Here is a 25,199-nt window from a genome sequence, read left to right as displayed (position 1 = left end):
TGTAAATATCCCATTTTTACAAGCAAGGTATTTTGTAATATTTGTATTTTGCTATTTTTTGTTTGATGTTCAAGTGTGATATCAACTGTTTCTTTATATTCTTGAGCAGTTTAAGCACAGAATATACCTCTTATTTTTTGGAAGGGAACATTAATCCAGCTTTTTCTTCTTCAGATCTAGACAATGATAATATAATTTCAAGAACTGACCTTGAAAAGCTTTTCTTTTTGCAACATTTGTCTTTTGTATTAGATCTTATATTAAGTTTACAGTATACAGTAGGTGTTAGAGGTTCTATTTTATGTGCTGATATTTATTGCTCACTTTTAGAAATTTGAGAATACAATAATTAATAATACACTGAGGTGGTGAATGTTAGCTATAATAATTGCTTCAAAGTCCTGCCCTAACAGTTACTGATGAGACTGCATAATGATACTAATCCAGTAGGGTCTGGATATCACTGGACCTATAGAGTCAGGAGTAAATCTGCAAATTCTGTGTCAGTTGAGCTATGAGTTCTTATTGAGTTCAGTGATTTAGGTACCTGGTATAAGTAGAATAGCTATTTTATAATACTGAGAAAGAAAATCAAAGAAATCAGAAATAACAATGTACCTCACTTAAGGTGAAAGCTAAAGCAAATGATCTGTTTAAAAGTTCACAATATTAAATTTAACGTTAATAACCTTATAACTCCATAACTTAATAACTGTATAATAATGCTGAAAAATACTCAATTATCAACATTAGCACATTTAATCAACAAAGTGAGTGTGGTCCTGGAGTCGTAGGGATTCTAATGGTTTAATTGAATTGTTGATTATTGACTTCACACTAATGTCTAGATAACCAGTTTCTAAATCATTAACTATTAAGTAGATTATGTCAGAAGACTGATTTTTGCATTACATGTTCTGGAGTGAATATTAATATCTTTACTCATAGGATATGCGAGAGCCACAAATACTCTAACATTGTTAACAGTCTATAAAGTACAGAATATCTTGTAAATAGAGAAGAATCCAGAATTTCTGATAGTGTGTGTAAATCTCCAATGTGTATTTCTATGGTTTAATTCAGGGGTAAGGGAAGACAATGAGTACTTCATTACATCATTTTAATGGAATGTTTCAGAAATGCCAACTATACTTTGTTCCATTAAATAAACCAAGATTAGTATTGCAGTGGTGATTGTAAAGCATTTTCTTTCCAGGTTACTTGCCTTTTTAGCCATATTAAGTGACATGCTGTATTTGTACTGCATACATTTTAATTGTAAGGTAACAAAGCAGGTTCTAAAATATTGAGTATCACAAATGTTTAGGGTTACTTGAATCTGACATATCATTTTCATTCCCTTGCAAATTATGAGTGATATGTTCCTGTAACTTTTACACCACCAGAAGATATCATGCTTTTTCAAGGTTTTGCAGCTGAGGTGAAACACCTGTTTAGGTCCCGTTAATAGGTTGTGGATCCCTATTATTTTAGATGAACCCAACTCCTGCATGCTTTAGGTTACTTAATGAGGTTTGAACTGGTGAGAGAAGAATCAATAAATGGAGTTAGCTTTCCTCTTCTCTGTAATACAGTCGGGAGCTGTAAGGTTTGATATCATAAGTAGAAAACTGATCTGCATGCTTTCCTCTTCCGTCTATAATTCTTTGTTTCCACCTGGCTAATTTATTTTGAAGCTGGTGCAAGTCTACAGAAGCTGCAGATATTGTAGCTATCTCGGCTCACAGCCAGCTTTGAGCCTGATAGCATCTGTTTAAAAAATATAAAGAAGATTCCTCTTCCTTTGAGCTTTTGGGTGCTAGTTGTCTTGTTTTCATCCTCTCAAAACTAATAATATCTATAAGGGCTAATGTTAATGAAAGCAGCACCAAAGTTATATTATCAGAATTAATATTCTGTTGGAATCTTCTCAGTTTGGTCAGTGGTGAAGAATGTAACTTAGAGGTAAGTTTGATGAGCAAAACCATAATACATTTGCTTCCTTGGAAAAGGTACTGTATTTAGTAAAAGTAAAGCACTCCAATAAGATATCAGATATCTTTCATGTAGAAGGTACCTGAGCTTTTGAAAGTTTCCAACACTTATAAACCACTGCATATCACCCTTGTATCATTACTTGATTTACACATTTTGAAAGATAAAACATGGTTATGTGGCTTCAAAGAAAACTGTTCCCCATGTTTTTCGCCTTTAATTAGTCTTTATTTTCCCCTCCCCCAAACCCTTTCAATTGCTTGCAAAAACAATCATCCCATACTTAATTCAACTACTTGAACAGTGTATATACTGTACACAGTATATGTACGTAAGGAATTAACACGTTTACAAGGTCATCACTTAATAAAACGTTGATTTAAAAATCTAGTATTTTGTGTAAAGTATACACTTTGTGCTATGTGATATGTGCTAATATCAAGTAATCAATAATTCTACAACATTTAAAATGTATACAAACTTTAAAAGAGACATAATTAGGTAATGTAAGTTGATTAATGAAATTCACACATTGTTTTTTCAATCATACTGATGTTAGTTACAATTGGCCCCATATTTTTTCAAATTTGGCAGGTGTTCCTTTACATTGTAAATATTTTATAACTGTGTACAATATGATAAAAGCTCATTCTAGCACTGTCTTACAAATGGCGAGATATTCATTTTCCATAATCATATCATTATAGATATCTTAGCTGCAGTCATTGCCAAAAGTATAATCTTTTTACTTTCATCTTCAAAATTTGACAATATACAGTACATAACTCACCCAAAACAGATAAATGTGGATAAACTGGTATTTAATGTTTCAGTGCTATAAATAATTATATATATATGCAATTCCATTTTTTTATTTTTCACAATTCGAAAACATACCCATCATATTGGCATAGTCTGATTTGCAATGTGTGCACTCAGATGATAAATTAGCCTTAAATCGAGCCATTCTCAATGGTGTATAATGAATATGATGATGTACTTCAAATTGTATCAACCATGTTTAGTACTAGTTAAAATTGTAATTTTACAATTTTACAATTACAATTTTGGGGGAGGTGGCTCTATCAAGGCTCTTGTTCCAGTATTCCAATATTAAATATGAATATGTACAGTATATGTCAATGTGTGTTTTCTAGATTTTTGAATCAGTAATATTTCAAATACCATTTTTCTAGCAAGTTAAAACCACATTTAGTAATGTGGTGTTAATAGGACTTTAGTATGAAATGTACACTATTTGGAAACAGTCAGAGGTTAATTTCATGCTGAAGAGCAAAAAGAAGAAAAAACATAATGTTATAGCTGTGTAGTCTTTAACTGTATGCAATATACTGTACTATAAACTTTAACATCATCAAAAAGTATAATTTAAAGAATGCTACACTGATATATATATAAATGATTTATAGTATAGATTTTATATCTGCTCATTATTGATGACTGATGTCAACCATTTGTTGAGTTTTGAAAGTAATCTGTGCTTAATTATTTATACAGTATTTCCTTCTCTGTTTTTTACAGTCTATCATTTTCATAAGGGACCGAAATTCTCATGGACAGGAAATATCTGGGTATATAGACTACTCCCACAGACTTAAAACTGAAGAATTTGAACCATACTTCAGTGGAAAGAAAAGACTTCTGCCAAGACTGACTGATTTAAGGTACAGTTATTTTATTATACCACAGAATCATTAATGTGTTTATTTCAGTTCTACATTTTTAAATTTAAAATAAGTTCAAAGCTGTTAGTCATTTACATATGTATTTTCAAATTTTACATTCCCGTCTTTACAGAGATTAAATGCTCAACAGCTTGCTAATGTCTACATCAAATGAGCTGTTAAATGTTTATGCTTAATGTAGTCTTTATTGTACAGCATATGTTTTGTCATGGTATTGCCAGTACGATAGAATTAAAATGAATTAGTTTTAAAAGCATTAGTTAGCATATGGGCCTACATATAACCAAAATGTATAGAATTTAAATCACTGAGACTGTCATAAAGTAAGACATCCTTAGATAAAATGTAAAATACAGATTTTAAAATCCTTTTTCTTCACTACTGAATTCACTCTCTTTAAAATTTATATTTTAGTGGCACATTACAAGCAAGTTACAATGTGGGACCATGTTTAGTATGTAATACAAAGGTTAGAGGTCTCTAGAAATGTCAAAGTGTGTATTTTGAATTTATTTCTTAATAAAAGTATTTGCACAGATATCTGTCTTGCTTACAAAGTCCTGTATCCAGTCTACTTCCGCAATGAACTATGCCCCCTCCGGACATTCCATAAACCCTCAAACCTCATTGCATCCCATAGATTTTAAACACTTATGGAAACTGATACACTTTTTACTTAGAAATTAATGTTCAAGGTTGCACATTGCATGTTTTCTTAAAGTTTATATGGATACTTAATATTTTCTACATGTACATTATGTATTTTAGCATAAAAGTAAACCTGACTTCAAATAGAAAACAACTCGGGGGTACCGTATCTTGTAAGAGAGAACAATAATATACAGTACATAAGCTGAATAATATAAAATATTCCTGTGCACAATCTTAATTTACTACTATACTTTTAGATAAAAATTCAGTTTAGCAATATTCATTTTTTTAGCATATAGCATTTAGCATGTGAGATATTACTCTCACTCCCCACCTGTATGAAACAGAAGTGCATGAAGTAGAAAAAAAGGCTGTATTTGTCTTGTAACAGTGATATTAAAGAACGTATAAAAATATTTCTGCAACTCTACAGATGGACATGAATCTAAATAACAGATTCCATTTATATTCATGAGTAAAAACACTTTGTCTTAATTCAATTAAATTCACTGTAAAAACATATAGTTTAACAAATTATTTATTATACACAAATTAGTTGAACTCTGTTGGAGTGAGGGGTAGCATGGTGGTGCAGTTAGCATTGTTGCCTTGCACTGCTGGGGACCTGGGTTCAATCAGGACCTTGGGAGCTATTTGTGTGGATTTCATATGTTCTCCTTGTGTTACCATTGGTTTCCTCCAGGTGCTCTGGTTTCCTCCCACAATAAAAAGACGTACTGTTAGGTTAATTGATTTAAGAGAAAATTGGCTCTGATGTGAGTGTGTGTTTTTGTGTGTGGCCTGCATTGGATTGCCATCACATCCATGGTGTACCTCGCCCATTGCTTGCCAGGTTCTGGCTCACTAGGAGTGATGGATGCCAGTACTTGTCTTTGACTGTATTTGTATTGTTTTTTCTGTTTTCTAAACCTCATTAAAATAGCAATTTTGTTAAAGGTCCTAATAAAAAAAATAAGAAAAATCTTGAAAGGATTCCATTTGTCCTATGTCCGTACTTAATTAGAAATATCAATATAGACACAATGTGAGGCAAAAATCAAAACATTCAATTAAAAAACCAACAAATTCTGTTTGTTGAAATTCATAGAAATTGTTTTATTTAAAAGTGTATGATTTTTAGGAACTATGTGTATAACTGCGTGTATCATTTTTTTTAAAGAATTGTCAAAATTAATGAAGAGTTTTTGTTCCTCATGGACTTAGAAAGTCTAATGCCCGTACTGTATATTAATTGTGTATTATAATTCAAGCACTATATACTTTTCTCATGCACTACAATGCACTTTTTTAAATAATAATAATAATAATAAACTTTATTTTATATAGCGCCTTTAAAGGTGGCTTCTCAAAGCGCTTTACAGGATGACAATAACAATAAATAAGAAGACTACAACAATAAATAAGAAGATTTCACAAGATAGGAGACAATTATAATTACAACAATACAACAATAACAATAGAGGAGACCGTGGAAGGTGGTATTAAGAAGAGCAGAGGGGTGAAGAATGGAACCAGTTAAGTAAAGGCTTTTCTGAAGAAGAAGGTTTTGAGTCTGGATTTGAAGGAGTTTAGAGAAGGTGACTCTCTAATATCCTTGGGCAAAGAGTTCCAGAGCTTGGGGGCATAGCAGGAGAAGGCCCTGTCGCCCATACAATGTAAACGGGCTTGGGGGACAGTAAGGAGGGCAGAATTTGAAGAGCGGAGGTTGCGAGGTGGGGAGTAGGGCGATAAAAGTTCAGACAGGTATTGAGGTGCCAAGCCATGTAAAGCCTTATAGGTGAGCATGAGGATTTTAAAGTCTACGCGGAATTTGACCGGAAGCCAGTGCAAGGACTCCAGGATAGGAGTAATGTGAACACTTGCACTAGACCTGGTCAGGATTCTGGCTGCTGAATTTTGGACATACTGCAGCTTGTTCAGAGTAGATTTAGATACCCCAGGGAGTAGAGCATTGCAGTAGTCAATTCGAGAGAATACAAATATGTTGATCAGCTTTTCAGCCACAGTTAATGATAGCATAGGGCGTAGTCTTGCGATATTTCTAAGGTGAAAAAAAGATGTTTTGACAGTATGCTGTACATGTGGGTCGAATGTTAAGCTAGAATCGAATATAACCCCAAGGTTTTTCAATTTTGATTGAAGCTCAAGTACAGAGCCATCTACAGACAGGGTTACAGGACTGGCTTTACGAAGTTGATGGGGGGTACCAATAAGCATGACTCAGCTGTTCAGGGAATGCCGTATAGAAACCTATGCCCTCAGGTAGCAGATGTGGGGCGACCTGGTGCTAGGTGGGTTTCAGGACATCCGAACGTCAATGCTGAGCGAGTAGCAGGAAATAAATAAGCTACACAACAAGACACACCAGAAAGACAAGAATAATCACAGGGAACTAGGAACAGGAGGAAAGTAGAGCACCCTCTAGGTGTACTGTGCGTGACACCTGACTGTGCATAATGCTCATAAAATCTTCTAACAATCCTGATATGCAATTTATATTTCTTCCTATCTGACAGGTGTATTTTCTAATTCCTCTGGTCTTGTCATACAACTCCTAAATTGACAGAACTAAAATAGGTGGCTCCACCAGCTTTACACTAACCTAACCTATTGCTGAACCTAAGCAGTATGCATGTATAATTTATGCAGTCAGTTCCTGTATTCAAGTTGTGTCTTAGGCACATTTCTAAGTGAAGTGAAGTGAATTTCACTATAAAATAATTTTAATGTGCTCTGTAAGAACAGTGGCACACTGGTTAGTGTTGCTGCCTAGCTGCAGGAGAGGGGTGTTATCTGTGTGGAGTTTGTATGTTCTCCCCATGATTTCATGGGTTTCCTCTTGGTGCTCTGGTTTCCTCCTGCAGTTCAAAGACATAGTGGTACAGTAGGTTAAGTGGCTTCTGGGAAAATTGGCCCTGGATGTATTGGATAAAGTAGTTAGAAAATGGATGGATGTAATTAAAGGTGCTCAATATATAATTTAATCTTAATGGTTACATACTGTATGTTTAATGTGTAATATCATCTATTTTGCATTCTGCTTTTGAAAAGGTCTGTAGAAACCCTGCAGGAAAAATTATTATTTCAATAAACAGCCTGGAATGAGATATGTAAAATGGGTTAAGTATGTTAATGTTAAATCCTTTAAAAATCTCCATTCAATTACAGTACAATTCTAGGCATGTGTGACAGGAATTCCTTAACTGCACATTATTCTTTGTTCATCATAAATGAAGTAGGGCCATGTATTGTACAAGATAGTACCGGATATAAAATAATATTTTGTTCTCAAAGTCCTCACCTAATTGTCCTTCAAGATTTCTATACTCATCCAGCTTTATTCCAGATGTGCTTTAAACAACTCTGATTTCTATTTAATGCTCCATTACGGACTGACCATCTGTTTATGCACTCTGACCATTGCTTATCCAAGAACATTTGGGCAGAATTGTTGCTGTGTCAAGCAGATACCATATCCTACAGAGCCAGCCATCAGTTTTATCTGCTGCACCTACTGAACCTCCTACTGTTCTTCCACATAAGAAACACTACAGGATATGGTTTCTGTAGAAAACATAATGATTATTCCTTGTTTTCTCATTACCTGTGCCTATGAGTTTCATTTTGCTAATCTGCCGTTTTACAAATCTCTGACCTTTTCTTGTGTTTTCTAAAATGTAAAACATGTTAGCAGAAGAAAGAATGAATTTACATCACAGTACCACTTTGTGCACAATTTATGCTTTCAAAATAAACTATAGGCTGCTATGGAATATCATGTAATTCTTTTCCAGGAATAGTTAGCTTTTTTATAATGGATTAATATGCATTATTCATTGATTTTGTTTGTGGAAACACTCAAAATGATTTACATTTCATTTCACAATTTTCTTAAAGAAAAAAAAAGTTAAAATTGTGTAATTTTCCAATGTGATTTTGTTTTTTAAGAAATAACAAAAGTTTTATTTTTCTTTAATTTGAAATATTTCCTTGCATGCTTCCAGATCATAAAAGTATTCAAAATGTGATTTTTGATAGTTTACTAAATGATTACAGTTTTACAACCGGGAACACAGTGGCTTGCCTGTCAGGAGCAACAAACAAACTACAGTATATTCAGTGTTAAAGTGAAGTGGTATCAAACATTTCTTCAGATGCTTTTGCTTTCTAAAATTCTTAACTAATGTAAAAAAACTAATAAAATATTCCCTTTATCATAACAGGTGACCTACTTACTCTTAACAAGCACCATAATCCTAATGGCAGGCCTTGTAAGATATCACTATTTTGTATTTTGTATTTCTTAATTTTCTTCATGTATGTAATATACAGTACAGTATATGTTTGTGTGAGTGTGATATACTTATAAAGACTTCTTAAAAAAAAGAAACAGTTTTTTCATTAAACCAAAAAACTTATTTTTTCTATGTTCACTCCTTGCGATGCACCTGTGTGCCTGGCCTCATTTGTTGTTTAAAAAACTTTACATTGCTGTTATATTTTATTAACTTTTAGTATATTCCATATCCTGGTGAGAAACCAGGCACCCCTGCAGCACTGTTCTAACTGGGGTGTTGCGTAATATCCTATCTAAGACAAAAAGTGAAGTTGCTGGCAATGATACATAATTGTTGGCTAGTAACATAATATTCAGCATTCTGTGCTGATACGCACATTGAGTGCACATTATAAAATAGATTTTTTTAATAAAATTCAGTGAATTATTTTTCACAGTAGATGTTTGTGTATATTTTAAAAGTTCACAAATTAGCTTTTTTTGGAATGTAAGAATTAAAAAATACATTACAGCAAAAATTGTATTTACTTTTCAGGTATAATATTAATATTTATTACATATATTTGAGACTGGGAAACCTTATACTGCATGTATATATTATGATAAACTTTGTGAATGAGGCCAACAGTTTCAATTTTGCAGTGACTGCCAGCACTGTAGATTTTTCTACTCTTAAAATAAAAGACAAAATCTGCCAATTCTGTGAAATAATCTGTTTTTTTCTACTTTAAGCAATCAGATTTTATTATAAACAGATTCCCTGCAATCAGTTTGTAGACTTGGAAAAGGGTATTTATTTTTTAAAAAATCATAACAGTATTATGGCATCTGTTTATAACTGACCCTAGAGTTTATAATAAAGATAGCCTTTTTTGGCACAGAGGTGTTATTAATCACTTGATGTTTGAATATATATTACACCCTACTGCCTTATATAATGCAGAAAGCTGTATGTATTGGATAATCCCACTTGAAAATAAGCCATGATGACAAAATCTTAAACATTTTGAGCACACATCCAGTTATTTATGTATTATTTTCCTGAGCTAACAAGATTTGAAAATCTGCTAAAATTTACTAATGGTGAAGAAAAAATCTAAACATTGTACATGTATTTTACGTGTAAATGGTTTCTTCAATAAATAAAAACATTAAAAAAAAATATACATACTGCTCAAATTATTTTACTTTTAATTGAGACCATTTACTTTGCTTAAAAATATATTACTTTTTAATTATACCAAATCAATGTTTTATGTGTGTGAGTTGGTGGGTTGTATTAATGTCTTGGAATTAGCACTGCTGTCCTGCAGTTCCAGGGTGCTGGATTCATTTCCTGCCCTCATTGCTTGTTTATGTAGTCTGTTAAACCCAATCTTCACCTGTAGACTGTTTCACAAAACAGGTTTAACTAACTCAGGCTTTTCTCAAGTTATCCGGATAGACTTAACCCAGTATTTGAGTTCAGGTTAATTCACTTTCACAAACTGGCAAAGGCAAACTGTGGTTTGACTTATCCGATTAAAGGAACTCAGATTTCAACAATTTGAGTAACTGTGCATTCATGCCACAACCTCAGAAGGCAAGAATGGTTGAGCAAAACCCAGCAAAAGAAAGTGTGTCTTTATCCAGTGATGAATTACAGCTCTTTATGGAAACTATGAGAATAAAATCTGTTGTAATAACAAGAAGCTATAATGTAGCTGCTGCAAAAGCCAGAGAAAACACCTGGCAAAAAATCACAGATAAATTGAATATGGTTAATTATGACTATGAGCATGCATATGTTGGCATTATTTAGTTTACATTATTTTCATGCTTTGAGGTGGAGCTCCCATTTAAGCTATTGTGTGGTTGTATAATATATTTTTTATGCTACAGTAATTTATGCATTTACAGTAGCTGGACTACAATAGGAGGACCTGATGGAGGGTCAAGACAATATACAAGAATATCATCCACAGTGGTACTGTAGTTCAATCCTTTGAATTAAAATGTTCCCTAATTTTAATCAACAAGAACGGAGCGAAGAAAGATTGGAGGAGGAATCCTCATCATCAACACAATAATGAATGTTTTCCTTTATTAGAATATTGTCTTAACATTTCTGTGGCATAAATCAAGAATAGATAAGGTGCCCACCCCCCCAAGTTGCAGACATTCTTAAGACAATTTTTTTTTAGGCAAGAGGTTTATATTTTAACTGTGCATTGTTGCTGTGAATTGGTTGTTTTTTTTATAAAAAGCAGGCAGTATTTGGCTTTAATGAGGATGTCTTTGCAGTTCAGAGACACTATTACAGTATATTAGGAAATGCTGCGAGAAATGTTTAGATCACGGTGCATATGTACAGGGAACAGAAGCTACATTTACAATGGATAGAATTAAATATAATAACATTAGTAGTTAGTAGTTATTTCATGAAACTCCTGTGTGCAGATATAGAGTGTGTTCAGCAGGGAGGCAGAGCTATCAAAAGAGAGTGACACATTGCCTCGGTAACCACAGCTGAGTGGAGTTTAAAAGCTAATGAGTCTCAGCTGTGGGAGTTCTTTAAGAGCACACTGATTACTTCCAAGGGAAGAGATCAAGCCAAGACCTAAGTCTTGTGCAAGCTATAGGCAAGAGAGGACATGGGAGATCAGGTCCTTGTCACGACCCTCTTCCTACCCCTAGAAGGCGCTCCACCTTTCTGTCTTGTTTCTTGATCCCCTGTGCCTGTTCTTGTTCTTCTGGTGCATCTGGTAGAGGTATGCTATTTATTTCCGGTCTGTCCTGTCCTCCTCGCTCGGCATTGGGATCGGATGTCTTGAGACTCACCTCACCTAGTTGCCCTACGTCCGCTGTCTGAGGGCTCTTGTCTCTTCCCCGACTCCACCCAATACCTTGAGCCCGGAGCAAACCCCCTCGTTTGCTCCATTCCTGCCACTACGCAAAGGGTCTTCCTGTTCCGCCAGTCTCTCCACAGCTAGCCTCTGGCTCCCGAGACAATCCCAGTATGCAGAGGTTCGGCTGTGAGAGAGCCAGGCCGAAGAAGGACAGCTGCGAGTGTGAGGTGCTGCTGGTGTGGGTGCTGTTACAAGAGCGCATCTGCTTTACAGTTCTGAGAGAGTGTCAGAGTGTGTATGCAAGAGTATCAGGTGCAGTAGAGGGACCATCAACTACAGGATATCAGGGGACAGAGTGGGGCTGTAGACCGTCTGGTGGTGGTTGGGGACTGGGAAGGTGCACAGGCAACTGCATGAATGTATAAAAGCATGTGGCTGAGCACAGAGAAGTTATGCTGGCAGCTATGGCATAAGAGTGAGGCACCAGTGCTGTGGGTGTGAGTGTTTAGTTAGGGAAAATGTGTTGAGTCCGAGCACAATTAGTGAAATTCGTTAAGAGACTCAATGTGTATAGTTAGAGTGAGAAGTCTGGGCACGAGAGTAAGGCAGTGCAGCCTCTCAGTGTGTGTGAGGCCCTGCCTGGTGGCTATAGAAGGTCATCAGCTGGAAGCAGACCTGGCAGCTTGTGGCATGACTGGTTGTGAGAAGACCAGTACTTGTCATAGTGTAGAGAAGCCGTGTCCTGGTGGCCCAATGAGGAAGCTGAGAATATCACCTCTGTTGGAGGAGAATGCGTGCACAAGTGTGACAAAAGTTCCCCAGCAGTCTATGAGCTGCATGTCCCTCGCTCCAGATACACCTGTTCATGATCAAAGTGGAGCCACTTCCACTGTGATGTCACACCTGTTTGAAGGTATTTAGTAATGTATGGCCAGGAAGTGTTATGAATGCACACAACTGTTTCAGTGCAAATGGCATTTTCTTTATTATAAAACACACTATTGCTTTACTGAAGTGCTCTAAGACATGAAAACAGTAAACAACTTCACCAGTCACAAGGAATCTCAGCAATATGCATGTCTGAGTTTCTTTTAATGCTTAGCTAGGAGCAGTATTAACAATGTGTGGGCTTAAGAGATCCTGAATGTGAAGTATACTTTATTTGCTGAAACAGTATCTTTCAAATAAAATCATTAGCACACTGTAAAGAGCAATCTTTAAACTTGTTGCAAAGGAACAAGTAATAGGTTTATTCCATGCTGAAAATAAGAAGAAAGAGAACACAACGTTTCGGCCGTGGAGCCTTCTTCAGGTGTGAGAGAGACAGGGCAGTAGGCAAAGGTAAAGTAGTGGGAGAACAAAGGTTGGGAGGGAGGAGGAGTGAGAGGCGGGAGCAGGGGACAGAAAGAGAGGCCAATCAAGAGGTGTGAAGTCAGAATGGGTGCAGAGAGGTGTGAAATGAAACTTCCAATGAATGGAGAAAATTTAAAAGAACAGTAGTCTGTCGTTAAGAGAAGGGAGAATGTGTGATCCTAGCTGCAGAATAATTTTGGTTTCGGTGGTCTTTCTGATGTATGAGTTCGGAAAACCGTCTTTGAGAACACAGACGGAGAGATTAGAGTGGTCGTGGCCGTCAGAGGTGAAATGATTTTTTCCCGCTACTTTACCATTGCCTACTGCCCTGTCTCTCTCACACCTGAAGAAGGCTCCACAGCCGAAACGTTGTGTTCTCTTTCTTCTTTTTTTCAGCATGGAATAAACCTATTACTTGTTCCTTTGCAGCCTACGCATGCTGACGCAGCTACCCACCTAAACTTGTTGTTTGCACAAAGCTGTAATTTTAACTTGATACTGGATCCTTGAAGAAAGGTGACATCATTTTTTGTTAATTTTAACTTAACCTCCATTGGAGCAAGTTAAGAATAGAGGATATATTGCTTTGGTTACTTAACCGGATAAAATTCAATCTTGCTTTGTAAAATAAAATCCTGACTTTTGGCAACGTGTTTACAAAAGTTACCCAGTTAACTGATTAATCTCACTTCATGAAACAACCCTTTTAAATTTTGATTTGCTTCTATGCTTTGACTGCTTCCTCTATAATCTTTTTCCAGAGGAAGATGGTTCCTTCATAACTTGAGTAATTTTGCTACCTCTCGGCAACCAGTTCATCTGCAAACATAAATGTTTGTGTGCACATACCTAAAGATTTTATGTAAACAGATTATTTCTGATGGCCATTCTAGTCACATGGCATACTTTAATTTTTATTAGAAGAGACACAGGCCAGAAAAAAACACTCAGGGAACCATACTACATCCAGGATGTAACTATACCATAACCAGTCTTTTGTAATGGACTACAAAAGGACAGTAGGACTGGCTAATGGAGGTCACCATTACACTAGGTGTATGCTATACAGTAGATCATCTAGTGTAGACATAGATACAAGTAGCTGTATGATGACACCAAGAAAGTATATAGCAAATGTAAGATTATATGACTGGCATATTTCAAATTTACACACATATGTGTACAGTATATATTGTATGGGTAATATAGAAGATAAAAATTGTATTATTCACAGCCAAATGCCTACAACTTTGTGTGTAAAGAAGTGTTTCCTATTCCTTACTTCACTATTGATCCTGTCTAATGCCCTAAGGATTTTATATATCTTTTTATCTCAAACTTAAACTTTAAAAGAAATCAAACTTTGAGTTGAAATGACTTGACTAAGATGACTTCTGTGCATCACAAATGGCCTCCATTTTGCACATCTTCTTATATTTTTTGTTCATGCTTGATGAATAGTAACATATGACTAATATAGCCGAGGAGCTCATCAAAAGAAAATCTTAGAAAGTCTAAGCAAAATCTCAGACTGCCATGCCAATCTCCAGATGTAAAACTAAGTGAGCATTCAGCTTAGATGCTTAAAAAAACTTATATCAGATTACCACAAGAATAGCAAGAACTCGAAGGGGCTGCACCAAAGCCCCTGAAATGATTAAAGTTTGCTGAGCTCAATGAGTCACAGACTCAATCAAATACTGACTTTTATACTCCAACATTTACTTAAGGTGAAAGCATTCCACTACAAAGTTTTTTTGTTACAGTATGTTCAATGTATTCAAGGAATTATCTGAAAATAAAGTGCACATTACATGGTACTTTCACATTACTCTCATTATCACCAATATAAATTCCTTGACTATTAAAATAACAGTTTTGACTTTGCTGTTCCAATTTATGTTTCTGCTATCATGGATACAATTCAAAAACATCTAGATGCAAACCAGTACTCCCACTCTCATTGATAGCTGTTTATTAGTGGGAAACATACTGTAGATGCTACCACACCCATCTGTCTTTTGGAAAATATGTTTCCATTTTATTCCAGATTTTCACAGTTCTCAGACAGTAGCTATGTACTGTATGGGTGTGTTATGGACCAGCACATGAATTTTCATTGAACCAACCACAAACCACAACAAAATGTGGCAATCTCTTTCAGTGTGGGTTGCAGTGCAAGCAGTTGTATGATTACAGTTGGTGGTCTGTGATGAAACTATAAATTCTGTTCATCAGGATTCTTCTAGAAAGAAATTGTGCTTATCCATAACAGTGGTAATCTGTTGAAATCTGTTTTTTTTTTTTGTGGAAGACAGCTGCCCAAGCACTAAAAAGTGTAAACCCTTTGTTTCAAAGCCCAAGCACATGTAAGGCATTTTTGGTGGTCTTGGTGATATGCAAAGACTATAAACATGATCCATGGTTATTATTAATTGTTATGGACAGTTTTTCTGTTTCTTTTTTAAAGCGTAAATGTGACATTATTTCTTACAATATTTCGATGGCAAAGTAGAAATCAAGGTAAATTATATTACCACATTTATATTATATTTGATATTATTATTTTAACATTGTTGTATTTTTAGACAAAGATACATGCAGGGGTAGATCTTGCAATAACAAATGAAGTGGAACAGCTGTAAGCAGATGAAACTATATCCATCCATCTTTGGAGCTGCTGTATTGACAAACAAGAAAACCACAAAATATTGATTTGTTATGAGTCTTCAAGAACATTTTTAATGAAATAGTTAAATTCAAGAAACAAATTTAATGAAAAAAGGCTGTAGGAGTGGCAGCTATGGAAACTAAAAACAAGGTCATTTTATGAAATACATGAAAATACAAACATGCTCATCCAGCACAGGGTAAGCACTTCAGTCTGTAAAATGTGGTTAGAGTCTATACTGGATTCTTACTGTGATCAGGATTAAAATAATTAAACTATTAACCAGGAACAGGCGGGTTTGTGAACCTTGCTTCGGCAATGTTATGTTTTGCTTCCTACACAACAATAACTCTTGGGATTTGCTGTGTACCTGTGAGAAACATAATTTCTCCAATCCATGATAACTCTCTTGTAAGGTACTTTGGATTTTATAGCATGCAAGCTATACTTGATCTCCACTGCATCTGGAATTGTGGTAATGAGACAGTCTGTTTAACTGATTCCAGACAAGGATTTTATAAAACTGAAAAATATTTTCCAATTCCAAATAATTTTTTATGTCATTTTCTCTTTGCAATATTTCTGAGAGCCTGAATACAGAAAATATTACTGCAGTTACCTTGAAAATATTAAGGTTATTAAGTCTAAAGTGCTTAGATTCAAGGAATATATTTATTGCTTAAGTTCAAATAAAAAATGTGACATATCTCATAAGAAATCACAACAAAAACAAACCTTCTCAAGAAACCTTCACTGACAGCCAAGTGAGGGAAATACTTCAAATCATACTGAAACTGAATGAAAGCCTCCAATTATTTTTTTTATAATATATTCCACTTTATTGGTTTATTTTTCCACTCTTATATAATTGACAATACATATAAAGTATGCATTCTTTGTTGTACCTTCATTGTTCAGGGGCCTAATGTATTCAATACATAATAATATTCTAAAGAACATATATTCTGGAATTAGAGCAAGTAAAAAAAACTGTGAGAAACAATGAACAGTTTATGGACCTTGCTAGAATAAAACATCAAAAAGGACATTAAATTTTTAAAACACTAATATTTTAATAACTAAACCTGTAAGGATTTGGTCTCTAAAGTTCTGATTTTAGTAGGTCTTGGATACACATTCTTTATTGAAGTTTTTTAGCTACATAGTTCAGAAGACAAAACAAATCAGTCAGTAATCAACAGTCCAAAGTGACCCAACAACCCCTGACAAAAAAACAGATTTTTAAGAAACACGTATTATTGCCCCTCTTAATATCTTGATTGATTTAGATGATATGGACTTACATTAGAAACAGTGTACTGAAGCATCACCATTCCGTTGTAGTAGAGCTGAGTGAAATATGCAAAAACATTGGGCAGACTCTTTGGGGGAGGATGGAATGTCATCTACAGATGCCACAACTTGGTTAAAAAAGTAATAGATCTGTAAGTGCAAAGTAACTTATGAATAAGCATTGTTTTTGATGAGTTCTACTCAATAGTGGGTGTGAATACTTTTTACCATGACTGCGTATTGTGATAGAAATGACAGGTTCAGACAAGATAGGAGATTTTGTATGTTCTGCATTCTCCAGAAAGCTATGGGGAACAACCTATCACACTTAGTAACTTGAAAAGTTAGTGGAAGACAATTAGCTGGATGACGTTAGAAACAGGAAGCAGAGGAGGAGAGCAGATCTTTTGCAAATGGATTGTACCAGATGGATAAGGGAGAAGGAAGTAATCAACCAACTGGACACCATTGGACTATTAAACACCACATTTGTTTTTAGATTGTTGTGATTTTAAAAATGATTCAGTTACCCAGATATTATAGAGGCACTTTTGTCAAGGTAGATTTCTGAAAAGAGCTTGTTTGTGTATGTTTTATTTGATTTAGATTTGATTTGCATGCAATGTATAATAAAGAGCATGTTTTACCTTATAGCTGAATAAAAATAGGAACTGCATACCTTTGTGTCCATTAAAGTTGCCTTATACCTTTCCATGGTCAAAATAATCTGAAGGCAGAGGAAGGTTCTCAGAAAGAAGCCTTAAAGGAAGAGACTCTTTGGCTCTTGCCTTATGACAGCCCTTACTTCCGTGGCAGATATGGTCCAGGAGATGCACACAGAAGTGTGGGAGAAGGAATGGATGCTGGCCATTCGTCCTGTATGTAGTAGTGTCACAATGCACAAACCTGCCCTCATGAGAAAGAGAGAGGACATGAAGTCAGAAACAAGAGAACTACAGCATATGAACATAAATATAATGATAGGAATGCTTGAGGTCCAAGCATTACCTAAAAAAGAAAGGTCACACAATACTAAGTTATACATTACCAAGTTACACCAAGTTATAAACCATTGTTTTAGACTTTAATATATGTGATCTTTGGCACTTAAAAAAAAGACTGTAAAATATGTCACTCTTTTTCGTATAGAAATTATTTAAACTATTTTTCTGTCTCAATTTTTGGTGCAGAATATTTCCTCCCCCGAGATATTTCTAATCCTTATATGTGATTGCACAGGTTCTATACTCATTTGATTAATCCTCATTTTTTCTAAGAGGTTATTATTTTATTGGAAGCTGTTGTACTGCTTTTACTTTAAATCTAGAACAGCCCTAAGTCATGCCCTCTGCAGCCAGAAGGCGCTCCTACGCTGCCATTCCACGGTTCGTCCCTTCCGACATCTGTGACAGAATGCTGAGCGAAGGTGAATGAGAGACCTGGAAATATATAGCCCCAGAGAGAGAGACACCGGAAGGACAGCAAAGCACAGGAAACTAGGGACAGGACAGAGTAGGAGCGCCCTCTGGCTACAGAGGGCATGACAGTACCCCCCCCCACTTCATGGGCGGCTCCTGACACCCATACAAATAAGTGAGCTGCACAGCATTGGGGGGAGGAAAAACCTCATTTAACTGAAAGGAAACCTCCGGGAGTCCACTGGTGAGAGCTGCCTCCTCCTCCAGCGTATAAACCTTTATTGGGTAGAGGAAGGGGGGGTCAAGGAGAGCTCCGGAGACTTAAAACAAAACAAAAAGACAAGTACACAAGCACAAACAATGACAGAAATAAACCTGGGAGACCAGGGTAACAAACCACAACAAACAAATAGGAACCAAGAGTTCCACAACATAGAGGTCAGGGGGACCAGAGAGGAGGGGAAACCAGGAAGTGAAAAAAACAAAACGCCAAGCAAAAAACAAAAATAAAAACACAAAAACACGGGAAAAATACCACAGACTGGGCAATAGGCACGTTCAGATTCTATCACTGATATCGGAGTGGACAACCCGAGGAAAGCCAGGCACACAGCCCGCTCACAGGCACGTATGACCTAAGCAATATCCAGTGATGAGGACTGGAGGGCCAGCTCAACATTCAATCACGGATGCAGGAATGACAACCGAGGAAAGCCAGGCTGTAGCCCGCTCACAGGCACAGGAGTTGGAAAAAAGCATCCCACGATTAGAATAGGAGAGCTGAGAGAAAAAAAAGCCCAGAGAAAAAAAACTGCAGAAAAACAAAAAAGTGCCGCTTGCGGGTCAGAAGGAGGCTCAGCATTCTGTCAAGGATGTCGGAAGGGACGAACTGTGGAATGGCAGGAGAGCGGAAAAAAACCCATATGCGTAGTGGCTGAACGGGGGATTAGCCTGGGCTCAGCAGTTCAGGAGTTGAATAGAAACCAATGCCCTCAGGCAGCGGACATGGGACGACAAGGTGCTAGGCGGGTCTAGGGACATCCAAATGTCAATGCTGAGCCAAGGTGAATGAGAGTCCTGGAAATATATAGCCCCAGAGAGAGAGACACCGGAAGGACAGCAAAGCACAGGAAACTAGGGACAGGAAAGAGTAGGAGCGCCCTCTGGCTACAGTGACAGTGTTTGAATCTGAGGCCTGGAAGAAATGTGATCACTCGTGGGAATGTTGTGGTCTCTAGGGTCAGCTGTGGGCTGCAAGCCGCTGCCAATCTGGGCATGACAATTATCTTTTACTTTGTGAGCCCAAGGGCAGTACTATTTCCCATTGAATGGGTCCAGTCATTCCTAACCCACTGGTAATTTGGAAGGTCAAAGACTCAAATTTCAGAATCTTCCACCTTTTAAGAATAATATACTCCTGCTAACTCTTAAGCTCTTTACCTTCCCTGGTCTTTAAGCATGATTTGTGATATCTTTGATGACAATTGCCTGTGTATATTTCAGGATCTGAGAGAGAGTCACTTGATCTCTATTATCAGCATCTCGGACTTCTCAGTTCTTCATGTCTACAGGTTTTACTTAATCGACCCATCCAGTGGCTGATAAATTGCTTCTAAATCCACCATACACATCTAACTTCTTCTGTGTGTGTCCTTCTTCACTAGTGTAAAATAAACCCTCAGATAGAAAGTTTTACAAGGGCTAGAGACCTAGATTAGCTGGATTAAAATCCATTGTATGTATTGTTATATATTGTATATATTGTATATATTGTTTTCTTATGTAAAAATATTAAAATATAAAACTTGTAACCAAATATTATCTTAAAAATAATGGAATCTCTTAAATGTAATACCAGAATATTACATTTATGTAAAAAAACAGAAAAAAATATAGATGGAATGAAAGGACATCATTTTATAATTGTTCAGTTACAAAGATATATAGTGAGGAAAGCAGGTTTAAACATTTTTTTCTATATTAAAACATTCCAGTAGGCTAATCACACCTGTTTATTTAAAAATATGGTAATCATAAATCTGTCTGTATAATACTAAAATTAGTGAATCAGTGTTAAAAAAGATGTAGATGTTTAAAGATTTGTATATCAATGGTCCTGGTGAAGACAGTAGTATCAAAGAGCTGTTGCCCTGAAGCCTTGGAGGCAAGGTGTTTAAAAATTCTACTCCCTAAAACAAAACCCAGTTGCTTTGGTGTAGGAAAAAGATATTGAAAATGTAGTACAATTTTTCTTTTTGGCAGATATTCATTGAGACATTGGCATTGAGAAGAGCCTTTTCTTGAATTAGTCCTATAAAGTTTGTTCAGTCAAAAAATGGTTATGAAGAAGAATGTTATCTTAAGAAACTGCAGTGTTTTTCACATGTTCTTCAACAGCCTCCAAACCTTTAAAAAGATAAGGCAGATTGCGTGTGTGAGAGCAACTCAAACTACATACTGTATGAGGGTGTAACCTTGACAAGTGGAAACATTTCACTGAAGGAAAAACAATGGGTGCACTTTCATTTGTAACAGCATTTCAGCAACTCCCTTTTTGTTTTTTGTTTTTTAAACTGCAATTGTAGTAATAGTAGAATGTTAATTTAAATGTAGGGGATTAATTCCACCTTATCTTAATTTATTTCAATTGTTTATACAGTATTTATATTTGCAATAAAATATTTAACACACTTGTTGTGCAGAAATCATGAACACAGCATTCAGTATATCTAGCAAATTCTGTATGATAATTGGTGTATTTTAACAGTATGTATTTTTCAGCATGGAATAAACCTTTACTTGTTGCTTTGCATTAAAATCATGTTTTATAGCTATAAAGCATAACTATTCATACTATTATTTTATTGTTATTTATTTAAAATATATCTAGATTAACATTAAGTAAATGTTATCCTAACCTTGGACATTGTATTCATATTGTATTTCATTATTATACAGTAATTAAAACCTTCTCACTGTTATTTTCCTTTAACTTTGGCCCTCCTACATACTTGTGCTATTACACACTGTTGTTTTCCAACTTATGTCAATATAGGTAAGTGGAAAAGGAAAGAAGGATTGAATCAGATGCCATAAATTAATTTTCAATTTACTTTGGAACCTAGATCTTTAAACAAATTAAATTTCTTATAACCGGAGCTTTAACCTTTTTCCTGGCTTTTTTGTGAGATTCAAAATTATTTTTTATCAAATTGGAAACAGCCTCACCATTTTTTTTCTTTTTTAGCATTTGAATTGTCTCTACTTAGCAAATATAGTCAAAATAGGCTGAGATTTTCCAAGACTGTTGTATATTTTATAATATTTAAAAGGATTGTTGAATAGGATGTTGCAAACACACAGAACCATACAATGTGCACTACTGTACATACATAGAGAGAACATTTAAATATAAGGAATATTAGAAAGAAGTTCATTTTACAGTAAGGATGTGTTCCAAGTACTGTAAATAGTAAACTACACCATGGAGTCTAGCTCTATACCAAGTATTGAAGGAGTATAAGTTACTAGCTTAGTGTATAACCTAAGAATTTTACTTAAAAACATACCATATTTTATATATTTAATAATAACATAAATCTTGCATTTTATGTTGCCATGCTTTATATTAATATTATTATTATTACAGCTGCTGCTTTCTACATGGTTTACCAAGTGCATTTTAAAACACATCTTTTGTATTCTTTGACAGTTTCTACAACTGGGAAACCCATGTTTCTACATCAAATCCCAGTCCAAACTACCAGGTGATGGCAGAGAATTCAAATGGGTTGCTTTTTAAGAACAAAAGAGACAGAAAAATACTGAATGTGGATCCAAAGGTATAGTAACTCAGTAGCATGTTTTTGCAAGACTGACATATGCTATGATAGATGTTTGAAACCTACACTGCCACAATTATTTATTGATTCCAAGCACAATAAATGATAAAGAAATAATCAACATAGTTTTAAAAAAACACTTTCTGGTGAACCAGTTAAAACAGTATATTATGCTATAGATTTTCTTTAGACTGTCTATAACTAACAGTACTTCTACATTTTCATTTTAGAATTTCTATTATTTATTTTTATATTTTCTTATTGACTGTTAAAACAGTGAACTTGTAAAATTTACAATATATGATGAAGACATCGGGATGATATTTTCCATTAGAATGAAAGGGAATCAAGTTAAGTATAAACTCTACTTTTATTGATCAAATCTCAATAGGCAGGGCAGGAGCGGCAGGGGTGGAAACCCAAAGAACCGTTAAAGATACATCAATAATCCATCCATCTATTTTCTAACCAAGGTATCCAATACATGGTCATGGGGGAGCTAGACCCTATTCCAGCAAGCAATGGGCACAAGGCAGGATACACCCTGAATGGGTTGTCTGTCCATCACAGGGCAGACACAGAAGCAAACATGCACACACTTACACTCATAGCCAAGTTTTCTAGAAGCCAATTAACCTATAGGAGGAAACTGGAGAATTCTGAGGAAAGTCATGAGAACATGGGCAGGACATACACACACCACACAGATAGCACCCCTAAAATTGAACTCAGTGCCCCACAGCTGCAAGGCAGTGATGTTAACCACTATGCCACTGTACCGGCATGCTTCAATAATGTTTTAAGTAACATTATGTAATTAAATAACTTCCATAAAATATTGATGCTACCTAAAATCACTTACAAAAATATTTTAGAGATATTTTCATTATTGTAAAATACTTTAAATTCTGTGTTTTATTGAGAATGCAATATAGAGCATTAACAAAGAATGAGGCAAGGACTTTTCATTAACATACGTTATAGCATAAGGTGTCAACAGATTTAATTTAGCCTTTGTAAGAGAAACCTGACATGACAGGGAAACACTGTCAGCTTATAACTTGCAGTGTATTTTAATGCAGAAACTCTCTTAACATTTGCTAATTGTTGAAAATAAACTACTGGCAAATTTTCTTGACCAGTGTCTGTTTTCTGCAGCCTCAACAATTTGACCCCTTTTATCTAGATGAATGTTAAGTAAAAAATACTTTCATGTATACTGTAAGATTAATTAAAAGATAAAAATAATTATCATAAAAAACTAGTTCTAACAAGAGTATATGAGAAAGATGTAAGTTTTCAGTCAGTCAGTATGAAACTATAGAGAATATACTAAAAGACTGTGATTCAAAGAAATGTATTTGTGGCTTTTAATAGTGAGCAATAATACTTAGGTTAGCTAGAGTAAGAGTGTTTAATTATATGTACTCTCTGTAAGCAAACCGATGTATGGTAACAGTAACAGAAACAGAGCAACAAGGCTAATTATAATATATGGCTAAATAGTTAGGTTAGTGCTGCTTACTGTTATTGAGTAGTAATGCATTACATTTCTCTACAAAAAAAAGAAAAAAGCAAGAAACTTTTAAACTCATCATTGAAAATTACTGTCCTTGCACATAGGATCCAATAAAGCAATAATTGCCTTAGAGCATTTAAAGGCCAGAAAAAAAAGAAAACTCGACACTCTCATTTAAAGACAGGTGCCAGTAAGATTCAGATCTGTAATTTTTAAAATTTAAATGGTGTTTTTTTTTTTGTTTTACACCAGTACTCCAGTATTTTAGACAAACGTCCGTAATAAGCTTTTACAGGTGAGAAAGTGAATCCTCATGTTGCTTGCAGCCACTCCTCACCAGGTGTGGAGTCTAATGAAAAGAATGCAAATCCATGAAACTCCTAATAATAACAAAAGGGAAATTATTACTTCTAAATGAGGATTATAGTCTTTGTGTAAACAAAAGCATCTCTGAAGACTGGACATAAACTGAAACCTTTTTTGTTTCCTTTTTTTTACTTTCAAGGCATCACCTGGTGATAATTCTGCAAGGACACCAATCCAATCAGACCTCTACATTCAAGTTGTCATTTATGATCACATTACTAGGAGGAAAACTTAAGGTTCCTGTGATTAGATTTTCCAATGCCATACATTAACACATTATGAACCAATCAAATTAAAAATGTGGTGAGAAGCTTGAGAAGCCTTCCATTTAATATGTACTGAAACAATTTAAAACACAACAAATGAAAATTTGAAACAGCAACATGTGTTATGTTTTAATTCCTCTTATTATGCATGTAAGTTCACTGAATCCTTCTTTTCGTACACAGTGTCTATTTTTAACAAAACATACACATTTGTAGGAGCTGAAATATTATAAAACATACAGGTTTTTAAATGACTGACTTAATGTCTGTTGTATTGTTATTTTCTGAAAAGTAATAAAAATGTTCAAAATATTATTTATGTCATAAATGAAGATTATGTGCATTTTAAAAAATATTTTTCCTTTCATGTAACTCACAAGAGATGTGTGTGACTGTATTGAAGTTTTTATGTCTGATGCTCAGCTTAGTATTATAATAACTCTGATATAACTCTTTTCATTGTCTAAAATCTAAAATCAGGCTCTATGCAAGCTGCTAATTGTATTCCCTTCAGAATGCTGCCTACTTTTATTTGGATTCTTAAAAGAACTTACTTAGGAAATAGTCACCTGTTTGGGGACCTGATTTATGCAGCATTTTCACTTTGAAATGTGTGTGCTGTTTATATATACAAAATAAGGGCGTAAATACTACGTATTGGGAAAGTGAAGTCAAAATTGCTATTTTTGCTGTATACTCAAACAACTTGGATTTGAGATGAAAAATAAATATGAGACAAAAGTACAGAACGTAACCTTTTATTTCTGAATATTTCTGTGTTTATATACTATACCATTTTAGAATAAAAGCCATATTTGTGTTGAATCTTCCATTTCAGTTGACCTTAAGAATTGGGACAATTGACCACCAGGTGTTTCTTTGTGGTGAGGTGATTCCTTTAGTGTCTGCCTTTGGTAGACACTAATCATTAGGCCTAAACCAACATGAAGACTAGAAAACTGTCTATAAAAGA

General features: G+C 35.1%; 1 long non-coding RNA gene across 1 annotated transcript; it reads left to right on the top strand.

Moving 5' to 3' along the window:
• The first annotated feature begins 21,945 nt into the window (after nt 1-21,945).
• Nucleotides 21,946-24,535, top strand: LOC148837775 (uncharacterized). Its single transcript, XR_016090798.1, has 2 exons — nt 21,946-22,075; nt 24,100-24,535. It is a non-coding gene; the product is annotated as an uncharacterized LOC148837775 (long non-coding RNA).
• Nucleotides 24,536-25,199: the final 664 nt, after the last annotated feature.

Source organism: Atractosteus spatula, chromosome 3 (assembly GCF_055471065.1).
Source record: "Atractosteus spatula isolate fAtrSpa1 chromosome 3, fAtrSpa1.hap1, whole genome shotgun sequence".
In the NCBI taxonomy this organism is placed as follows: Eukaryota; Metazoa; Chordata; class Actinopteri; order Semionotiformes; family Lepisosteidae; genus Atractosteus; species Atractosteus spatula.
This window is presented reverse-complemented; position numbering and strand designations above follow the sequence as displayed.